Source organism: Bos grunniens, chromosome 20 (genome assembly GCF_055505025.1).
Source record: "Bos grunniens cultivar Pamir isolate PY7600 chromosome 20, Bosgru_T2T1.0, whole genome shotgun sequence".
In the NCBI taxonomy this organism is placed as follows: domain Eukaryota; kingdom Metazoa; phylum Chordata; class Mammalia; order Artiodactyla; family Bovidae; genus Bos; species Bos grunniens.
In genome coordinates, this window is record NC_141184.1 from 68,174,512 (window position 1) to 68,195,232 (window position 20,721).

The 20,721-nt window shown below is 38.9% G+C and overlaps 1 protein-coding gene and 1 pseudogene across 22 annotated transcripts in view; one reads left to right on the forward strand and one right to left on the reverse strand.

Annotated features, from left to right (window-relative positions):
• FBXW11 (F-box and WD repeat domain containing 11) overlaps positions 1 to 20,721 on the forward strand; it is a 131,597-nt gene that overhangs the window by 59,834 nt on the left and 51,042 nt on the right. The gene's annotated exons all lie outside the window — the stretch shown is intronic.
• On the reverse strand, positions 13,560 to 14,370 carry LOC147350604 (small ribosomal subunit protein eS6 pseudogene; annotated as a pseudogene).

Below are 20,721 nucleotides of genomic sequence, written 5' to 3' on the forward strand. Positions count from 1 at the left end.
AATTTTATTTCTGCTTTTGGTACATTTTCTTTCTTGAGTTTTGACTCAAGACATTTAAGGCATTTAAGAAATTCATTCAATTCATATTCAAGGCATTTAAGAAATAACATCAAATGTTTGTTTGAGCATGTTTAGTGCAGTTTGGAGTACTCTTGTCAGTCACATTCTGTAAGTACAGTATGCCATAATGCACTAAGACAGTCACAGTATATAATAAATTTAACTTTCTTATGCTTAACTATAACGATAGTATCTATGTACCATTCTTAGGAAAATTAAGAAAACAGTTACCCAGAATCACTCATTAGAGCTTAATTATCTTAATTATCTTGACGATCCCCAATTAAGAAAGGTTGATTTGAGGTTTTGGTTCTCTTCTCCTCCCTGCCCTTTCTTTTTTCATGTGTGGGGTTTTCATTAGCTGAATTTTCTTTTTTTGTGTGTAGATGAAGATTTGCTATGTCACTACATTTTGAGGGGCAGGACTGGCAGTTTGAGGTTAATTTTGTAAGATTCCTAATTTAAGGACATCTTTTGCTAGTGTAATAAAATGTTTTTTGTTTTTTACTGGATGGCTTGTTTTGGGGTGGGGAGCAGGAGATTGAGGAGCAGGGGCTTTGCATCCTTTGAATGTTTTAGAACATTCTTTGATCCTACAGGATCTTAAAATCTCTCCCCTGCCATTTCTTTTTCCGTTGATCATATAGTTTGCAAAAAATGCTTAGCTTTTCCTTTCCTTTTTTTAATTAATAAACTTTTAATTCTATTTTAGTTTGGCCACACTGTGCAACTGACAAGATCTTGGGACCAAACCCATGCCCCTAGCATTTAAAGCTCAGACTCTTAACTGCTGAACTGCTAGGGAATTCCCGAATAATAATTTTTAGAGCAGTTTTAGCCTAAAACTGAGTGGAAGGTATAGAGGGTTCCCAATTCCCATGTATTGCTTGTTCTTACACAGGCACAGTCTCCCCCACTGTTGACATCCTGCCTTAGAGTATTCTTGCCTGGAGAATCCCATGGAAGGAGGAGCCTGGCAGGCTACAGTCTGTGGGGTCGCAGGAGTTGGACATGACTTAGTGACTAAACCACCACCACCACCATGGACGAACATCACCATCGAGAGTCCATGGTTTACATTAGGGTTCACTTTTGTTCATTTTCCGGATTTGACAAATATTCAGTGACATGAGTCTACCATTATAGTGGCATACAGAATAGTTTCCTTGCCCTAGAAATCCTGTGTGCTCTGCCTGTTCATCCCTTTCTCCTCCTAACCGCTGGCAACCTCTGTTATTTTTGTTCTTTCCATAGTTTTACCTTTTCCAGAATGTCATATAACTGGAATCATTTAGTATGTAATATATAGCCATTTCACATTGGCTTTTTTCACATAGTGATATGCATTTGAATTTCCTTCATGTCGTTTTATAACTTGATGGCTTATTTCTATTTAGTGCCAAATAATATTTCATTGTTTCTGTTTATCTGTTCAGCTACTGAAGGACATCCTGATTGCTTCCAACTTTTGGCAGTTATCAGTAAAGCTGCTGTAAACATGAGTGAGCAACTTTTTGTGTGGACATAAGTTTTCAGTTTATATTTGGGTAAATACCGAAGGACATGATTGCTGGATCAGATGATAAAAGTATGTTTAGTTTCCTAAGAAACTGCTGAACTTTCAAGTGGCTGTCATTTTGCTTTTCCATCAGTAGTAAATGAGAATTCCTATTGCTCCACATCCTCATCAGCATTTGGTGTTGTTCTTGTTTTGGGTTTTGGCCATTCTGATAGGTGTGTAGTGGTACCTCATTGTTTTATATCAAATATGACATATGCTGTTGAACATCTTTTCATATGCTTACTGCCATTTGTATATATTCTTTGGTGAGGTGCCTGGTAATGTCTTGCCCATTTTTAAAATTAAGTTGTTTTTTAAAGTTCATTTTTAATTGGAGGATAAATTGCCTTGCGATGTTGTGTTGGATTCTGTTGTACAGTGTGAATCAGCTGAAAGTGAGCACGTGTCCCCTTCCCGTTGAGCCTCCGCCCTGGCCGCATCCCTCCCGCCCAGGCTGTCGCAGAGCGCTGGGCTGAGCCCGCGTTAGCAGCGGCTCCCCGCCAGCGGGCTGTTCACCAGGGCAGTGCATTTATGTCAGCGCTCTCTCAGTTTGTCCCTGCCTTCTCTTTCCCCCCACCCCGTGTCCACAGGTCTTTCTCTGTGTCCTGCCCTTCAGATGTGTTCATCGTGCCATTTTCCTTGTGGTCAGTCGCTCTGTGACCCCATGGGCTGCAGCAGGTCAGGTTTCCCTGGCCCTCACCATCTCCTGGAGTTTGCGCAAACTCATGTCCATTCTTCTAGAGTCCCTATAGTATGTGATATTTATTTTTCTCTTTCTGACTTCACTATGATGACAGACTCTAGGTCTTACTAAGTTTTAGAGTTTTTTGGGGTTTTTTTGGCTAACAGTCCTTTATCAGATTTGTCTTATGAAAATATTTTCTCCAAGTCTCTGGCTTCTCTCTTTTTTCATTCTTTTTTGATGTTGTTTTTCACAGAGCAGTGTTTTTTATTTTAATGAAGTGCAGCTTATCAATTCTTCCTTCATGTATTGTGCCTTTGGTGTTGTATCTAAAAAGTCATCACTATATCCAAGGTTACCTGGGTTTTCTCCTGTGATACTGCAGTGACACTTGTTGAAAAGATGATCTTTGCTCCATTGTATTGTCTTTGGTCCTCTTGCAAAGATCAGCTGATTACAATATGTTTGCTTCTGGACTCTTTCTCTGTTTCTTTGATCTATTTGTGTGTTCTTTCAGCAGTACCACATACTGCCTTGATTAGTGTAGCTCTCTATTAGGTTAGTGCAAAAGTAATTGCAGTTTTGGACTGAGAATTTTAAATCATTTTAACTAGGCTCAAACATATTTTTATTAATCAAAATAAGAACAATTACAATCAGCACATTTTGCCAGTGAGAAATAGCTTTATTCCTGTAGCATAAAAATCCATGCCTTGGGATTCAGTGACGTCAACATGCTTGGAAAGCATTTTCTGCCTCCTCCTTGTAGAAGCATTTCCCCTGAGAGAGGTTGTTGAGATGCTTGAAGTGGTAGTCATTTGGCGAGAGGTCAGGTGAATACTGTGGATGAGGTAAAACTTCACAGCTCAGTTTGTTCAATTTTTGAAGCATTGGTTGCGCAGTGAGTGGTTGAGTGTTTTGGTGGAGAAAGATTGGGCCCATTCTGTTGACCAATGCCAGCTGTAGGCATTTTTGGTGCATCTCATTGACTTACTGAGCATACTTCTCAGATGTAACGGTTTCGCTGGGATTCAGAGAGCTGTAGTGGATCAGACGGGTAGCAGACCACCAAACAGTGACCATGACCCTTCTTTGGTGCAAGTTTGGCTTTGGGAAGTGCTTTGGAGCTTCTTCTCAGTCCTTGCCAGTTGTCCATTTTTTGTTACATGTCACAGTCTGATCGAGAAATAGGTCGTTGTTGCATAAAATAAGAGAAGATGACACTTGAAAATGTTTTTTTTTTTAAATTTTCAGTCGGCTCATGAGGCACCCACTTATTGAGCTTTTTCACTTTTCTAATTCGCTTCAAAGGCCGAACGACTGTAGAATGGTCAGCATTGAGTTCTTCGTCAGCGTCTCATGTAGTTGTAGGAGGATCAGCTTTGATGATTGCTCTTAGTTGGTTGGTGTCAGGTTCTGATGGCTGGCCACTGCACCCTCCATCTTCACAGCTCTCGTCTCCTTTGCCAAACTTCTTGGCTGACCTCTGCACCGTGTGTCCCAATTCCTAGGCCACATGCATTGTCGATACTGTGAGTTGTCTCTGCTGCTTTACAATCCAGTTTGAACTTGAATTAAAAAATTGCTCAAATTTGCTTTTTCCCTTAACATCATTTCCCTAGTCTAAAATAAATATAAAATAAACACCAAGTAATAAGTCATTCCAATACTTTGGCCACCTGATGCGAAGAGCTGACTCATTTGAAAAGACCCTAATGCTGGGAGAGATTGAGGGCAGGAGGAGAAGGGGACAACAGAGGATGAGATGGTTGGATGGCATCACCGACTCAATGGACATGGGTTTGGGTGGACTCTGGGAGTTGGTGATGGACAGGGAGGCCTGGTGTGCTGCTGTTCATGGGGTCGTAAAGACTCGGACACGACTGAGCTGCTGAATTGAACTGAACAAGTCATTAGCAAAGAAAGCGAGAAATGTGCATTAAAATGCTGTATAACATAACCACATTCACTTAAGAACGTATTCCAGTATCAAGCAGCAGAGTTCAGCAGTGCAGAGCTGTCGTTGCTTTTATACCAACCTAATAGTGGTTCTTGAAGTCTTCTGTTCCTTTAATTGTTTGACTCTTCTAGATCTTTTACTTCTTCATATAAACTTGAGCATTAGTTTGTTGTTATCCATAAAATAACTCTCAGGTTTTAGTTGGGATTACATAGAACATTTAGATCAAGTTGGGAAGAATTGATATCTTGATAATAATGAGTTTTACCATTTGTGAATATGGAATATCACTCTCTAGTTTGTTAATATCAGTTTTATAGTTTTTCCTCATACAGACTTTGTACAGTTTTTGCTAGCTTTATACCTAAATATCTCATTTTGGGTCATCCTAATGTAAATGGTGGGCTTCCCTGGTGGCTCAGTGGTGAAGAATCTGCCTGCCAGTGCAGGAGACACAATTACGAAGATCATGGCATCCGGTCCCACCACTTCATGGGAAATAGATGGGGAAACAGTGGAAACAGCGTCAGACTTTATTTGTCTGGGCTCCAAAATCACTACAGATGGTGACTGCAGCCATGAAATTAAAAGATGCTTACTCCTTGGAAGGAAAGTTATGACCAACCTAGATAGCATGTTGAAAAGCAGAGACATTACTTTGCCAACAAAGGTCCATCTAGTCAAGGCTATGGTTTTTCCAGTGGTCATGTATGGATGTGAGAGTTGGACTGTAAAGAAGGCTGAGCGCCGAAGAATTGATGCTTTTGAATTGTGGTGTTGGAGAAGACTCTTGAGAGTCCCTTGGACTGCAAGGAGATCCAACCAGTCCATTCTGAAGGAGATCAGCCCTGGGATTTCTTTGGAAGGAATGATGCTAAAGCTGAAACTGCAGTACTTTGGCCACCTTATGCAAAGAGTTGACTCATTGGAAAAGACTCTGATGCTGGGAGGGATTGGGGGCAAGAGGAGAAGGGGACGACAGAGGATGAGATGGCTGGATGGCATCACTGACTCGATGGACGTGAGTCTGAGTGAACTCCGGGAGTTGGTGATGGACAGGGAGGCCTGGCATGCTGCGATTCATGGGGTCGCAAAAAGTTGGACACGACTGAGTGACTGATCTGATCTGAAGTTGGGAAGATCCCTTGGAGAAGGAAATGGCAACCCACTCCAGTATTCTTGCCTGGAAAATATCATGGACAGAGGAGCTTGGCAGGCTACAGTCTATGGAGTCATAAAGAGTTGGATGTGACTTAGTGACCAAAGAACAACAAAATGAATGGTAATAACGTATCTTAATTTTAACTTGCACTTGTACATTGCTGATATATATAAATGTGGCTGATTTTATATCAGTCTTGCGGTAATTGCTTTTTAGTTCCAGGAATTTGTTGGTCATTTTTTTTTTCCCCTACATAAGTGATCATGTAACCTGTGAACAAAGATAGTTGTATTTCTTTCTGATGTGTATACTTTTTAATTTCCTTTTGTCTCAAATATGACACATTAACTAGGACTCTCACCATAATGTTGAAAAGCAGTGGTGAAAGGGGACATCTTGGCATTGTTCCTTAGCACGAAAGCATCAGATTTTTTATCATTGCTGTTGCTATTGCTGTTGCTAAGTCACTTCAGTCGTGTCTGACTCTGTGTGACCCCATAGACGGCAGCCCACCAGGCTTCCCCGTCCCTGGGATTCTCTAGGCAAGAACACTGGAGTGGGTTGCCATTTCCTTCTCCAATGCATGAAGGTGAAAAGTGAAAGTGAAGTCGCTCAGTCGTGTCCGACCCTCAGCGACCCCATGGACTGCAGCCTAGAGCCTAGAGGCTCCTCCGTCCATGGGATTTTACAGGCAAGAGTACTGGAGTGGGAGATGTTCTTTATCAAGTTGAATAGCTTCTTGCATTTGCCTTTCCATTTCCTTAAAGAGTGACCCTGGAAGACTGTTTCTTTGCCTCTCGAATCCTCTTTTTTTTTTTTTTTATTTTATTTTTAAGCTTTACACAGTTGCACTAGTTTTGCCAAATATTAAAGTGAATCCGCCACAGGTATACATGTGTTCCCCATCCTGAACCCACCTCCCTCCTCCCTCCCCATACCATCCCTCTGGGTCGTCCCAGTGCTCTAGTCCCAAGCATCCAGTATCGTGCATCGAACCTGGACTGGCATCTCGTTTCATACATGATATTTTACATGTTTCAATGCCATTCTCCCAAACCTTCCCACCCTCTCCCTCTCCCACAGAGTCCATAAGACTGTTCTATACATCAGTGTCTCTTTTGCTGTCTTGTACACAAGGTTATTGTTACCATCCTCTTTGAATTCATTTGTATTCAGAACTCTTTCTCAGTGTTTTTTGTCAGTCTTCAGTCTGCTGCTTGTTTACCTGCTTTTCTTTTTGCAGTCATCTTGTATTACTTTTGCTCTTCGTGAAGGCTTATGGGAGGAACATACGGGCGTCCTGGGATCTAAGTATTTATTTTTCTCCCTATGTTATATTCCTATGTTGAGTGCTTGAGTTTTGTGTAGCTTTGTTCTTTTTTTTATCCTGTGATTTTGCCAACATCACATATTAATTCTACTTGTTTTATACATTCCCTAGGGTTTTCTTTCTAAGACAGTCATGACACATCCAGATCCTTCCTGGTATTTATGCTTTTTATTTCTTTTTCTTGCCTTATTGCACTGGCTGTGAGCCACCAGGGAAGCTCCAGTGAAATAAAATGAATTACCCTCTCTATATCCAAAAAGAATTTGGGAAAGATTGCTGCTATTTTTTCCTCAAATGTTTGAAACTATTTCTTTATGAAGCCAGTTAGGCCTTGAGTTTTCTTTGTGGGAAAGTCTTTGTTTTTCTGTAGCACTTAAATTTTTTAAAAAGTTAACTTTTTTGATTTGTAGTTTATATATAATAAAGTTCACCAGTTTTAAGTACAGTTTATTTAGGTGTGACAGATGAATGTAGTGTAATCACAACAATCATATATTGGTCTTTTTTTTTTTTTTTTCTTGTGATATTTTTGATAGATTTTTGTTATCAAGGTAATACTGACCTCAGAATATTGTTGGTGATGTTCCCTTTTCATCTACTTTTTGGAAGAGTTTGTAGCATTGATATGTTTCTTCCTTAAATACTAAATAAAATTCACCACTGAAACCAGTTTCTTTAATAGCTGTTGAGGTTATCCATTTCTTCTTGTATGAGTATTCTTGTATCTTCTAAAGAATTTGTCCCTCTTATCTGAGTTGTGGAATAGATTACTGTAAGTCCGTAATATTCCCTTATTTTCCTTTAATGTTTGTCAAAAGTCAAAGTGTTAGTCATTCAGTCATGTCCGACTCTTGCGACCCCATGGACTGTAGCCTGCCAGGCTCCTCTGTCCATGGACTTCTCCAGGCAGGAATACTGGGGTGGGTTGCCATTACCTTTTCCAGGAGATCTTCCCAACCCAGGGGTCAAATTCCACATTGTGGGTAGATTCTTTACCACCTGAACCAGCATCAGTTTTCATGATCCCACTTTTATTTCTGAGACTGAAAATTTGTTTTTTTGTATAATTTTTTCCTTAGCAGTATGGCTAGAAGTTTATCAGTTTTATTGACTGTTTCAAAGACAGGACTTTTGGTTTCATTAATTTTTTTCCTTATTGTTTTTCTATTTTTTGTTCTACTAATTTTGGATCTCATCTTATTTCCTTCCTCTGCTTATTTTGGGTTTAATTTGCTAATTTTCTGTTTTTTTTTTATGGTGAAAGCTTAGATTATTACTTTGAAGACCATTTTCTTTCTTTTCTAATTTTCTAATGCATTCAGTGACATCAGTTTCTCTCTAAGCACCTCTTTAGTTATATCCCACAATGTTTAATATGTGCAGTTTTCATTTTCATATAGTTCATGGTATTTTCTAATTTTTCTTGTGATTTCTTTTTTGACTCGTGTTGTTTAATGATACATTGTTTAATCTTCAGATTTCAGGGTTTTTCTATTAGGTTAATTTTGAATTAATTCTTTGTCATCCAGGACATATTCTCAGCCCTTTTAAATTTATTGAAACCTATTTTATGGCCTAGAATAGCATTTATCTTGTTGAATGTTTGATCTATACTTGGAAAGAATGTGCTCCCTTGTTGGGTAGAGTGTTCTCTAAATGTCAGGGTAAGTTGTCCGATAGTGTTATTCATGTCCTCCAGATCTGTACTCTTTTCTGTCTGCTTGTTCTATGCCTAACTAAGAGAGGAGTGTTAAAATGTTCACATCTAACTTTGGATTTTTTTTCCTCCTCTGAGTATGTTATTATTTTCTCTTACACATGTATTTTAAAGCTCTGTTACTCAAGGGCATATGCATATAGGATTACTGTATCATTTTGATAAATTGATCCCATTAACATTATGAAAGTGTCTCACTTTATCCCTGGTTACATTCTTTGTTCTAAAATCTGCTTTGTCCAGTGATAGCATAGCTACTCTGGATGTGTCCTTTGATTAGTCATGAATGTTATGTTTCTTTTTCTGTCCGTTTACATTTAACCAGTGTGCCTTTGTGTTTAAAGTGGGTTTCTTATATGTAGTTATCCAATTTCACAATCTCTGTCTTTTAATTGAAATATTTTGACCATTTACACTTAACCAATTACTAAGATTTTAGTTTTCTTATCTCTCCTTGCTATTCTTTGGAACTCTGCCTTCAAACAGGTATATCTTTCTTTTCCTCCTTCATCTTTTGCTTCTCTTCTTTTCTCAGCTATTTGTAAGGCCTCCTCAGACAGCCATTTTGCCTTTTTTGCATTTCTTTTTCCTTGGGGATGGTCTTGATCCGTGCCTCCTGTACAGTGTCATGAACCTCCGTCCATAGTTCTTCAGGCACTCTGTCTATCAGATTTAATCCCTTGAATCTATTTCTCACTTACACAGTTTAATCATAAAGGATTTGATTTAGGTCATACCTGAATGGTCTAGTGGTTTTCCCTACTTCCTTCAATTTAAGTCTGAATTTGACAGTAAGGAGTTCATGATCTGAGCCACAGTCAGCTCCTGGTCTTGTTTTTACTGACTGTATAGAGCTTCTCCCGCTTTAGCTGCAAAGAATATAATCAATCTGATTTCGGTATTGAATATCTGGTGTTGTCCATGTGTAGAGTCTTCTCTTGTGTTGTTAGAAGAGGGTGTTTGCTATGACCAGTGTGTTCTCTTGGCAAAATTCTGTTAGCCTTTGACCTGCTTTGTTTTGTACTCCAAGGCCAAACTTGCCTGTTACTCCAGGTATCTCTTAACTTCCTACTTTTGCATTCCAGTCCCCAATAATGAAAAGGACATCTTTTTGGGGTGTTAGTTCTAGAAGATTTTAGGTCGCTATTAAGAACCATTCAACTTCAGACTTGGATCACTGTGATATTGAATGGTTTGCCTTGGAAATGAGATCATTCTGTCGTTTTTGAGATTGCATCCATGTACGGCGTTTCAGACTCTTTTGTTGACTATGATGGCTACTTCATTTCTTCTAACGGATTCTTGCCCACCGTAGTAGATATAATGGTCATCTGAGTTAAATTCACCCATTCCAGTCCATTTTAGTTCACTGATTCCTAAAATGTCGATGTTCACTCTTGACATCTCCTGTTTGACCACTTCCAATTTGCCTTGATTCATGGACCTAACATTCCATGTTCCTATGCAGTATTGCTCTTTACAACATTGGACTTTACTTCCATCACCGGTTTCATCCACAACTGGGTATTGTTTTTGCTTTGGCTCTATCTCTTAATTCTTTCTGGAATTATTTCTCCACTTACCTCCCATAGCATACTGAGCATCTACCGACCTGGGGGATTCATCTTTCAGTGGCCTATCTTTTTGCCATTTCATGCTATTCCTGGGGTTCTCAAGGCAAGAATACTGAAGTGGTTTGCCATTCCCTTCTCCAGGGGACCACATTTTGTTAGAACTCTCCACCATGACTCGTCCATCTTGGATGGCCCTACATGTCATGGATCATAGTTTCACTGAGTTAGACAAGGCTGTGGTCCATGTGATCAGATTGGTTAGTTTTCTGTGACTGTGGTTTTCATTCTGTCTGCCCTCAGATGGATAAGGATAAGAGGCTTATGGAAGCTTCCTGATGGGAGAGACTGACTGAGGGGGAAACTGGGTCTTGCTCTGATGGGTGGGGCCATGCTCAGTAAATCTTGAATCCAATTTTCTGTTGATGGGTGGAGCTGTATTCCTTCCCTGTTGTTTGACCTGAGGCCAAACTATGGTGGAGGTAATGAAGATAATGGCACCTCCTTCAACAGGTCCCATGCATGCACTGCTGCACTCAGTGCCCCTGGCCCTGCAGCAGGCCACCACTGACCCACACCTCTGCTGGAGGCTCTGGACACTCATGGGCAGGTCTGGGTCAGTCTCTTGTGGGATCACTGCTCCATTCTTCTGGGTACTGGTGCACACAAGGTTTTGTTTGTGCCCTCCAAGAGTCTGTTTCCCAGTCCTGTGTAAGTTCTGGTGGCTTTGTGGTGGGGTTAATGGCGACCTCCTCCTTCAAGAAGGCTGATGCCATACCCAGGTCTGCTGCACCCAGAGCCCCTACCCCTGTGGCAGGCCACTGCTGACCTGTACCTTCCTAGGAGACAATGAAACACAGTTCTGGCTCAGGCTCTGTGGGGTCTCTGGGTCCTGGTGTGCACAAGGTTTGTTTGAGCCCTCTGAGTGTCTCTAGTGGGTAAGAGGTTTAATTCTAAACACTATTTCACCTCTCTCACTGTCTTGCTGGGGCTTCTCCTTTGCCCTTGGACGTGGGGTATCTTTTTTTGGTGGATCCAACATTCTCCAGTTGACTGTTGTTCAGCAGCAAGTTGTAGTTTTGGAGTTCTCGCAGGAGAAGATGAATGCATGTTCTTCTACTCCACCATCTCCTCGGGAAGATGATCATCTCCTCTGTGTTTGATCATCTCCTCGGGAAGATGGATCATCTCCTCAGTGATCAATGCAAAGAAATAGAAGAAAATAATAGAATGGGAAAGATAAGAGCTCTCTTCAAGAAAATTAGAGATACCAAAGGAACATTTCATGCAAAGATGGGCCCAATAAAGGACAGAAATGGTATGGACCTAACAGAAGCAGAAGGTATTAAGAAGAGGTGGCAAGAATACACAAAAGATTCATGCAAAAAAGATCTTCATGACTCAGATAATCACAATGGTGTGATCACTCACCTAGAGCCAGACATCCTGGAATGTGAATTCAGCTGGGCCTTAGGAATCATCACTACGAACAAAGCTAGTGGAGGTGATAGAATTCCAGTTGAGCTAGTTCATATCCTTAAAGATGATGTTGTGAAAGTGCTGTGCTCAATATGCCAGCAAATTTGGAAAACTCAGCAGTGGCCACAGGACTGGAAAAGGTCAGTTTTCATTCCAATCCCAGAGAAAGACAATGCCAAAAATGCTCAGACTACCACACAATCGCACTCATGTCACATGCTAGTAAAGTAATGCTCAAAATTCTCCAAGCCAGGCTTCAACAGTACATGAACCATGAACTTGCAGATGTTCAAGCTGGATTTAGAAAAGGCAGAGGAACCAGAGGTCAAATCGCCAACATCCATTGACTGGATCATTGATAAAGCAAGAGAGTTCCAGAAAAACATCTATTTCTGCTTTCTTGACTATGCCAAAGCCTTTGACTGTGTGGATCACAAGAAACCGTGGAAATTTCTTCAAGAGATGGGAATACCAGACTGCTTGACCTGCCTCCTGAGAAATCTGTATGCAGGTCAGGAAGCAACAGTTAGAACTGGACATGGAACGATAGACTGGTTCCAAATCGGGAAAGGAGTACGTCAAAGCTGTATATTGTCACCCTGCTTATTCAGCTTCTGTGCAAAGTACATCATGTGAAATGCTGGGCTGGATGAAGCACAAGCTGGAATCAAGATTGCCAGGAGAAATTTTGAACTGTGGTGTTGGAGAAGACTCTTGAGTCTCTTGGACAGCAAGGAGATCCAACCAGTCAATCCTAAATGAATCCTAAATATTCATTTGAAGGAGTGATGCTGAAGCTGAAACTCCAATACTTTGGCCACTTGATGCAAAGAACTGACTCAATGGGAAAGACCCTGATGATGGGAAAGATTGAAGGCGGGAAGAGAAGGGGATGACAGAGGATGAGATGGTTGGATGGCATCACTGATGCTATGGGCATGATTTTGAGTAAGCTCCAGGAGTTGGTGATGGGCAGGGAAGCTTGGTGTGCTGCATTCCATGGGGTCACAGAGTCGGACACGACTGAGTGACTGAGTTGAAGATTTTAGTTTTAAATCTACCCCTTTGTTATTTGTTTTCTATTTGTTCCATCTGCTCTTTCCCCCCCTTTTACTCTTTTATGCTCTCTTATGGATTAATTTAGTTTTGGGGTGATTCCGTTTTCATCTTTACCATTGGTTGATTAGTTAAACCTTGTTTGTTTAATATTTTCCCCTCATGTTTGTTGTCGCATTTACAGTTCACATCTTTAACTTACCACAGCCTGTCCTGAAGGGATAGATGCTGCTTCATGAACGTGGAAGAAAGACCTTACAGCTGTATACCTCCCCTTCCCTCCTTCCATCCTTGGTGCTGTTTGTTCTGTTTGTTGTCTTACATTTGATTTCTATAAAGGATATAGAGTCCATGATATGTTGTTGCTGTTTTTGCTACTGTGTCATATTTATATGAGTAAATACATAATTTCAAAAGCTGTTTATTTTTCTAGTGTTGTAGGTCAGTTATACTTCACAACAAACAGACTTTTAGAAAATGTCAGGTTTGTAGTTACAGAGTCAGGAGGTACGGCCTGGGGGACTTACAGTGGTCAGTATTGCTGTATTTAAAATGGATATCCAACAAGGACCTACAGTATAGCACCAGAACTCTGCTCAGTGTTACGTGGAGAGGAGTTTGGTGGAGAATGGATGCGTGTGTATGTATGGCTAAGTCCTTTGATGTTCACGTGAAACTGTTCACAACACTTAATTGGCTATACCCCAATAGAAATAGAAAGTTTAAAAAAATTAAAATATTCTAAAGTAAAAAAAAAAAGATTAAAGTTGTCGAAAGGTATAAAGACTAATACAAAGTTATTAGATAAATAAGTATTAGGAATATAATTACAACATGATTAACAAAGTTAACATTGCTCTATGTTACACAGTGCATTAACCACTCCTCATTTCCCCTGGCGGAGCAAGAACAACCATTCTATTTTCTGTTTCTATGAATTTGGATGGTCTAGATACCTCACGTAAGCGGAATTGTACAGTATTTCTTTTTTTTTTTTTTTTCGAGAGTTGATGTCTGATCTTATTTATTTGTTACTCTTAGAACATCTCGTTTTTGACTGGACTCAGACTTAGAAGTAGAAGCTCTCAGAGAGGACAGCCTCCGTCTCTTGGCAATCTGTTCCTGCCGTTTTTCTTTGGCCTCCTTCATTCTCTTGGCCAAAAGTTTAGCATATTCTGCAGCCTCTTCTTTATTTTTCTTAGTATGCTGTTTCTTCAGAGCAATACGCCGGCGTTTGTGCTGCAGAACTCATGGAGTCACGAGACGCTGAATCTTGGGTGCTTTAGTCCTAGGTTTCTTACCATCTTTGTTTAGGGGCTTTCGCACAACATATTGGCAGACATCATCTTCTTTAGAGAGATTGAGAAGTTTGCGGATTCTGCTGACTCTTTTGGGACCCAGGCGACGAGGCACTGTAGATAAGTCCAGGAATATCCTTTTCCCCTTTTTTCACGATGACCAAATTGAGAACACTCAGATTGGCATCCACAATGCAACCCCGTACCGATTTGCACTTTCTCTCTCCAGTCCTCCTTGGTCTGTAACAGGAATGCCCCTTACTCAGTAGCAGGCGAACTCTGCCATGGGTCAAGACACCCTGCTTCATGGGGAAACCCTGCTTGTCGTTCCCACCACTGATTCGGACCACATAACCCTTCCATTCTTCACCCAGAGCGTCAACAGCAACTTCTGTGGCCATACGCTTCTCGTAGAAGGTATGAAGTTTTCATTCATCATCCACTTCAATGAGCTTCTGGCAGCCACTGGCCGGGAAAGAGATGTTCAGCTTCATTCTGAAGTGGCCGACAGCCTCCGAGGCGCCACGAAAAAGAGCAGTATTTCTTTTTATAACTATTTCACTTAGCTTAGTGTCCTCAGTGTTCATCCATGTTACAGCACGTATAAGAATTTCCTTTTCTTTTTAAAGGCTGAATAATATTCCTTTGCATGTTAATACCATCTTTGTCTAGCATTTCATCCTTCAGTGAGCATTTGGGTTGTTTCCACCTTTTGGTTATTGTGAATAATGCTGGTATATGGACACAAGTGTATAAATATTTCTTTGAGATTCTTTTGATTCTTTTGGATACAGATGCAGAATTGGTCTTGCTGGATCGTATGGTAGCTCTGTCTTTACTCTTTTGATGAACCGCCGTCCACTGTCCCACGGCAGCTGCCCCTTCCACACCCCTGTCAGCGTGTGTGGGGGTCCAGTTTGTCCACGTCCTTGCCAACACTGGCTAATTTCTGTTGCTTTGGTGCTAGTCATTGTGATAGGTGTGAGGTGATATCTCACAGTGGTTTTGATTTGCATTTCCCTGATTGGGGGCAGGAGGAGAAAGGGACAAGAGGATGAGATGGCTGGATGGCATCACCAACTCGATGGACGTGAGTTAGAGTAAACTCCAGGAGTTGGTGATGGACAGGGAGGCCTGGCGTGCTGCAGTTCATGGGGTCGCAAAGAGTCGGACACGACTGAGCGACTGAACTGAACTGAATGATTAATGAGGTTGAGTATCTTTCCATAAGCTTTTTGGCCACTAGTATGTATATCTTTTCGGAGAAGTGTCTATTCAAGTCCCTTGCCCATTTTGAATTAATTGTTTTTGCTGTTTAGTTTTAGTTCTTTATAGATTCTGAGTATTAATCCCTTATCAGATGTATGCTTTGCAAACATGTTTTCCCATTTCATAGGTTGAATTTTCACTCTGTTGATTGTATTCTTTGATACACAGCAGTTTTAAGTTTTGATATAGTCTGATTTATATATTTTTATTTTTGTTGTCTTAGCTTTTGGTATCATATACAAGGAATCATTGCTAAATCCAATGTAGCAGAGTTTTTCCTTTATCTTTTCTTCTAAGAAGTTTAGAGTTTTAGCTGTTATGTTTGGATCTTTGACCCATTTTGAACTAATTTTTTATGTGCTATCAGGTAAGGGCCCAACTTCATTCTTTGATATGTGGATATCTAGTTTTTCCAGTAGCATTTGTTGAGAAGAATGTTATTTTCCTGTAGAATAATCCTGGTACCTTTATCAAAAATCATTTGACTGTGTATGTGAGGATTTATTTCTGGGCTGTCTACTCCAGTTGGTCTCTATATTGGTCTTTATGCCAGTACCATGCTATTTTGATTACTGTAGCTTTGTAATAAGTTTTGAAATCAGGAAATGTGAGGTGGTATTACTGTTGTTTCTAAGATTATTTTGGCTATTCAGGGTCCCTTGAGATTCTGTATGAATTTTAGGATGGGTTTTTCTGTATATGCAAAAAACTCTTGACATTTTGATAAGGATTGCATTGAATCTATAGATTCTTTGGGTAGTACTGACATCATAACAATATTGAGTCTTGTAGTTCATGGCTAAAAGATGATTTTCCATTTACTTGTGGTGGTTCAACATTTTGAACTCCTCAGGTAGTCGGTCACATTTTAAAGAAATTAAAAACTGGAAATATTATTTTATATATACTGTCAATTTTACCACTTCCTCTTCATTTATCTCTGCATTCCCTCACTGGATTCAGGTTTTCTTCTGGTTTTCCTTGTGTCTGAAAACCTCTAATATTTCTTGTGTTAGAGATCTGAGAAGTAGATGAGTGCAGAGTCCTGGAAGCCAAGTGACTGAAGCATATCTGGGAGGAGAGAATGCTCAAGTCTTTTTGATAGGTTCTGAAATGTAAGCAATGAGAATTGACCATTAGATTTTATAATTTATAATATGAACGCTATTCTGATGAATAGAAATGATTAAACAAAGGAAATCAAATTCAGTTTAGACATTCATTTATTAAATACAAGTTCTTATGGATCCAGCATTTCTAGGAATTTGATCAAAAGAGGCAATTATTCAAAGTAAGCATAAAGTTTAATTGTAGTTGTATGTGACAGTAAAAAGTTTAATGTTTACTACTTACCTGTGCTGAGTAAATTATGGGATGAAGTAAACTGTTGGCATTAAAAATGAAAATGAAGGTCTACAGTGATATGAAAAGATATCCATGACACATGTGAAAAGCAATTTACTAGAGAGCATGCTTCAAACAGTTAAAAAAAAATATATATATATATATAAATCTATAGTTTTCAACCTTTGTAACCAAAATGCAAGTGATTGTTTCTAGATGATAGCCCTTGGGTTGAATTTCATGTTATAACTTTATTTGGGTATTTTCTTTTGTGAAGTGCCTATTTAAGTGTTTTACCTATTTTGGGGGAGGAGAGGTTGAGTGTATGTGTTTGCATTCCTTATTGATTTGAAGTGAGGGTTTTAATGTTCTGGATGTTTTATCAATCTTCTCTCACTTCGTGGGTTGCCTTTTTTTCTTTTAAGTTTAATTCCTTAAAAACTGATGTATTTTGTATGTTGTAAAATCCAGCCATTTCAGATATGCAGTTCAGTGTTGTTCTATCCCCATAAATCAGTTTTAGAGCATTTTAATCTTCAGTCTCTTATTGATGCTTTCAGTGAACAGAAATTTCTCATTATAATCCAGTTTATCAGATTTTTCTTTCTTGTTACCAGATGCTTTATCCTGTTTAGGAAAGCTTTACCTATTCCATGGTCATGGAGATGATCTATGGTTTCTTCTAGAAGCTTACCTTTGACATTGAAATCTGCAGTCTATGTAGAATATACTTTTTCCCCTTGGTGAGAGGGTAGGTAGGGCTCAAAATAAGAATATCCAGTTGATAGTTTTTTACTGGAAAGAGCATTTTTTTTCTCCACTGCACTGAAGTGTTACCTTGGTAATTAGTGAAGGGAACTCATAATGTGTGGATTTGAGTTTGGGTACAGTATTTGGTGGTGGCTTAGTTGCTAAGTTGTGTCTGACTCTTGCGACCCCTTGGACTGTAGCCCACCAGGCTCCCCTGTCCATGGGATTCTGCAGGCAAGAATACTGAAGTGGGTTGCCATTTCCTTCTCCAGGGGATCTTCCCAACCCAGGAGTCAAACCTGGGTCTCCTGCATTGCAGGCAGATTCTTTACCGACTGAGCTAGGAGGGAAGCACTTTGTCTACCTTTATTCCTATATAATACTCTCTTTGTTACAAGAGCTATATAGTAGATCTTGATATTTCATAGTGTAAATTCTCTCACTTAGTTCTTCCAGATTGCCTTCACTCTATATATTTTCATAAAAATTTTAAAATCAGCTCAATTGGTGGGGTGGGGAGGGGAGTAGAATGAAACCTGCTGGAAATGTGATGGATATTATGTTAAATTCATCATCTTACTCTTAAGTTTTTGGTGGTTTTGGTTTTGTTTCCCTAGTTTTAGTTGAATGATATAATTTCTAATGTGTGCTCAATAAGTGGTAGCTACTGTTATTATAATTCGTTGCTTTACAATTTCTTGGGTAGATTTTACGTTTGAAATCTTTGCTGAGTCTGCCAGGTTACCCCTTAACACAGTAATATGAGAAATGATTGTGATGTGGTATGGCATTTCTCTAACTTCCCTTCACATCATTAATAGATACCTTCATGTTTCTTTTAAAATAATTTATAGTAGAAGCAAAAGAGTAAAAAGGTTTTTCCGGTTTGTCGTTATCCTTCTCTGAGCAACGTTACGTTGTAGGTCGTTTGCCCATGTTATTTCTTTTCCTTCAAGGTAGGCAGAGTTATCCCTGCCCTATAAAAGAGGGAACCAGGTCCCAGAGAGAAGGCAAGTGGCGTACCGAAAGTCCCACAGTTAGTAATTGGCAAAGCCTGGGGTTTGCAGTGGGGACTCCTGGCTCTAAAGGCCTGCTCCTTACCTTTCAGCGGACGGACTGCCTCCGTGGCGCTGTGCTTCATGACTCAGTGTCTGTTGCCTGTTCTTCTGTTCCTGCTTCTAAAGCACCTTCTTTTTCTGGCTTTCTTTAGTAAACATGAAACACCTTACAAGTTTTGCTTTAAAGTTCTCTTCAAAGTCTCTTCCTGAGCCCTAGGAAGCATTGAAGCGCACATTCTGCCACCGTGTCTGCTTTCCTAGGGAGGTTCTAGCAGACTTGTATCTGTGCTGGTTTTGGACCTTTTTAAACAGTCAAATAATTAATGAGGTCTTCTTCTTTTATCTAGGTAAATGAATACTATGGAGGTGATAAGGGTGACTGCCTTTCTGAAAATAGATTTTATTTTTTGCTTCTTTCCTGTGACAACCAGAAATGGTGTTTCATGGTTTCTTGCCCTACATGTTGAAATCTTGCTCATTGTAGACAGTTTGGAAAATATGGGAAGGGAGTTAAGCAGAAACAAGATTACCAGTTTGGTCATTACAATTAATAGGAAGATATACCTATAATAGTTCTAGGTAGTATTCATTGTCAGTATATACTTATTATGCTACCCTACTTGTGTGTCAGGAATTATTCTAAGTGCTGAGAGTACAGAATGAATAAAACAGCCAAACACTTCTGTCCTGTGGAGTTTAAATTTGACTAAAGGAGCCCATATTAAGTGCCAGGATTATCTTTTAAAGTTTTCTCACTGTCTCGGGGAGAACCTGTTTTCACTTCAGCTTTATAGATCAGGAAGCAGACACAGGTCACATGTGTCTGCAGGATCTGACTGCTGGAAGTTTCAGTGACTGACTAGTTTCTGTTTTTTAAAGTTAGAGCGTATGTATCTGGGGTCTTGGTGTGGCTCTTTTGCCTTTTTCAGTTTCCGTTTTTAAAAAGTCACTTCATTGTTATTTTAAAAAGAATTAAAATATGTGTCTACACTGAAACTTATACATGTCTGTTTATACAGGCATCATATACAATACCAACAAGTGGGAACAACCCAATGTCTATCAACTGATAAATATTACTAAATAAATAAAATATGATATATCTATACAATGGAATATAACTTTCTTTGCATTTACTTAGATCTTTTCAAATTTTTTGAACAAAGTTTTGTTGTTTTCAGTATATAAATTTTGCATTCCTTTTGTTAATTCGTATTTTATTCTTTTTGAAAACTTTGTAAATGGATTTATTTCCTTAATTTCATTTTTGGTTTGTTCACTGCCATTGTATTAAAGCACAATTGATTTATATATATACAGTTCTATTTTTAATCTTGATGCACATTTTTATTATTTATAATAGTTTCTTAGTGTATAGTACAGTCTTTAAGGAAAGTTGCAAAAAAAAAATTTGACCCTAGGAGGAAGCACTATTAAAAAGAAATACATATATAATGTAAGTGAAACGCACCATAGGTATTTTCTCATTCAGATACTTTCCAGATAGTTAAGATAAATAGTATCTCTAAGAATCTTTAAAAACAAAAACAAAAAATCAAAGCAATGCATATAAATGATTTTGGCATAGATTTAAAAAATACTAATTTTGATACAGATGTCAGCTTTATGTCTTTGATACAGATGTCATTGCATGTCTTTAATTAAGAGTGCCTTTCTGAAAAAAAAAAAAAAAAAAGAACTGTGTCTTCCTTAAGGAAAATTTAGATGGGGTATATAAGCAAAACAGAAGAATTACAGGGATAGTATTGTCAGCATTTTAACACTTTTTCTAGTTGCTTCTTTAAATAAAGATTGATAGGTAAAACATTGTAAAGATGGGATCATACAGACTTATTTTGACTTGCTTTTTTCCACATTTAATATAGTTTACATGGTTTTTTTATGTCTCTGTTCTTTTCAGATAGTATTTCACAAATTTTAGACAGATTACAGCCTTCACAGTTTTGGACAAATCTGCATACCATTTGTTCTTTTGTTGTATATTTTAAAAATCTTTTTCCTTTAAAAAAATCAGAAAAGGGAACTATGTAGAGATTGGTTACTGTAAAAAAAAAAATACCATAGAAACAAAATGTATAATGAAATTCTAGCTAAACACTGTTACAGTAACCTGAACAAGAGACCAGTTCTTTGTGTTAAAAACAAACAACAAAATATATGCCCATATACACCAAAGACATGACGGAATTATTTTAAATTCCAAAAGTGTAAGTGACCCACACATTTATCTACACTAGAATGAGTATGTAATTTTTGAAGTACTGTACAGCAGTGAAAGAGAATGAAAATATCTTTTGATATAATTGGGAGAATTGAAAGAAAACTGAAAAGGTAGTAGCAACATGCAGTGTGAGCTCCGTGTGCTCTAATACCTTACTCAGGGATTTCCAGTGTTTCACAGTA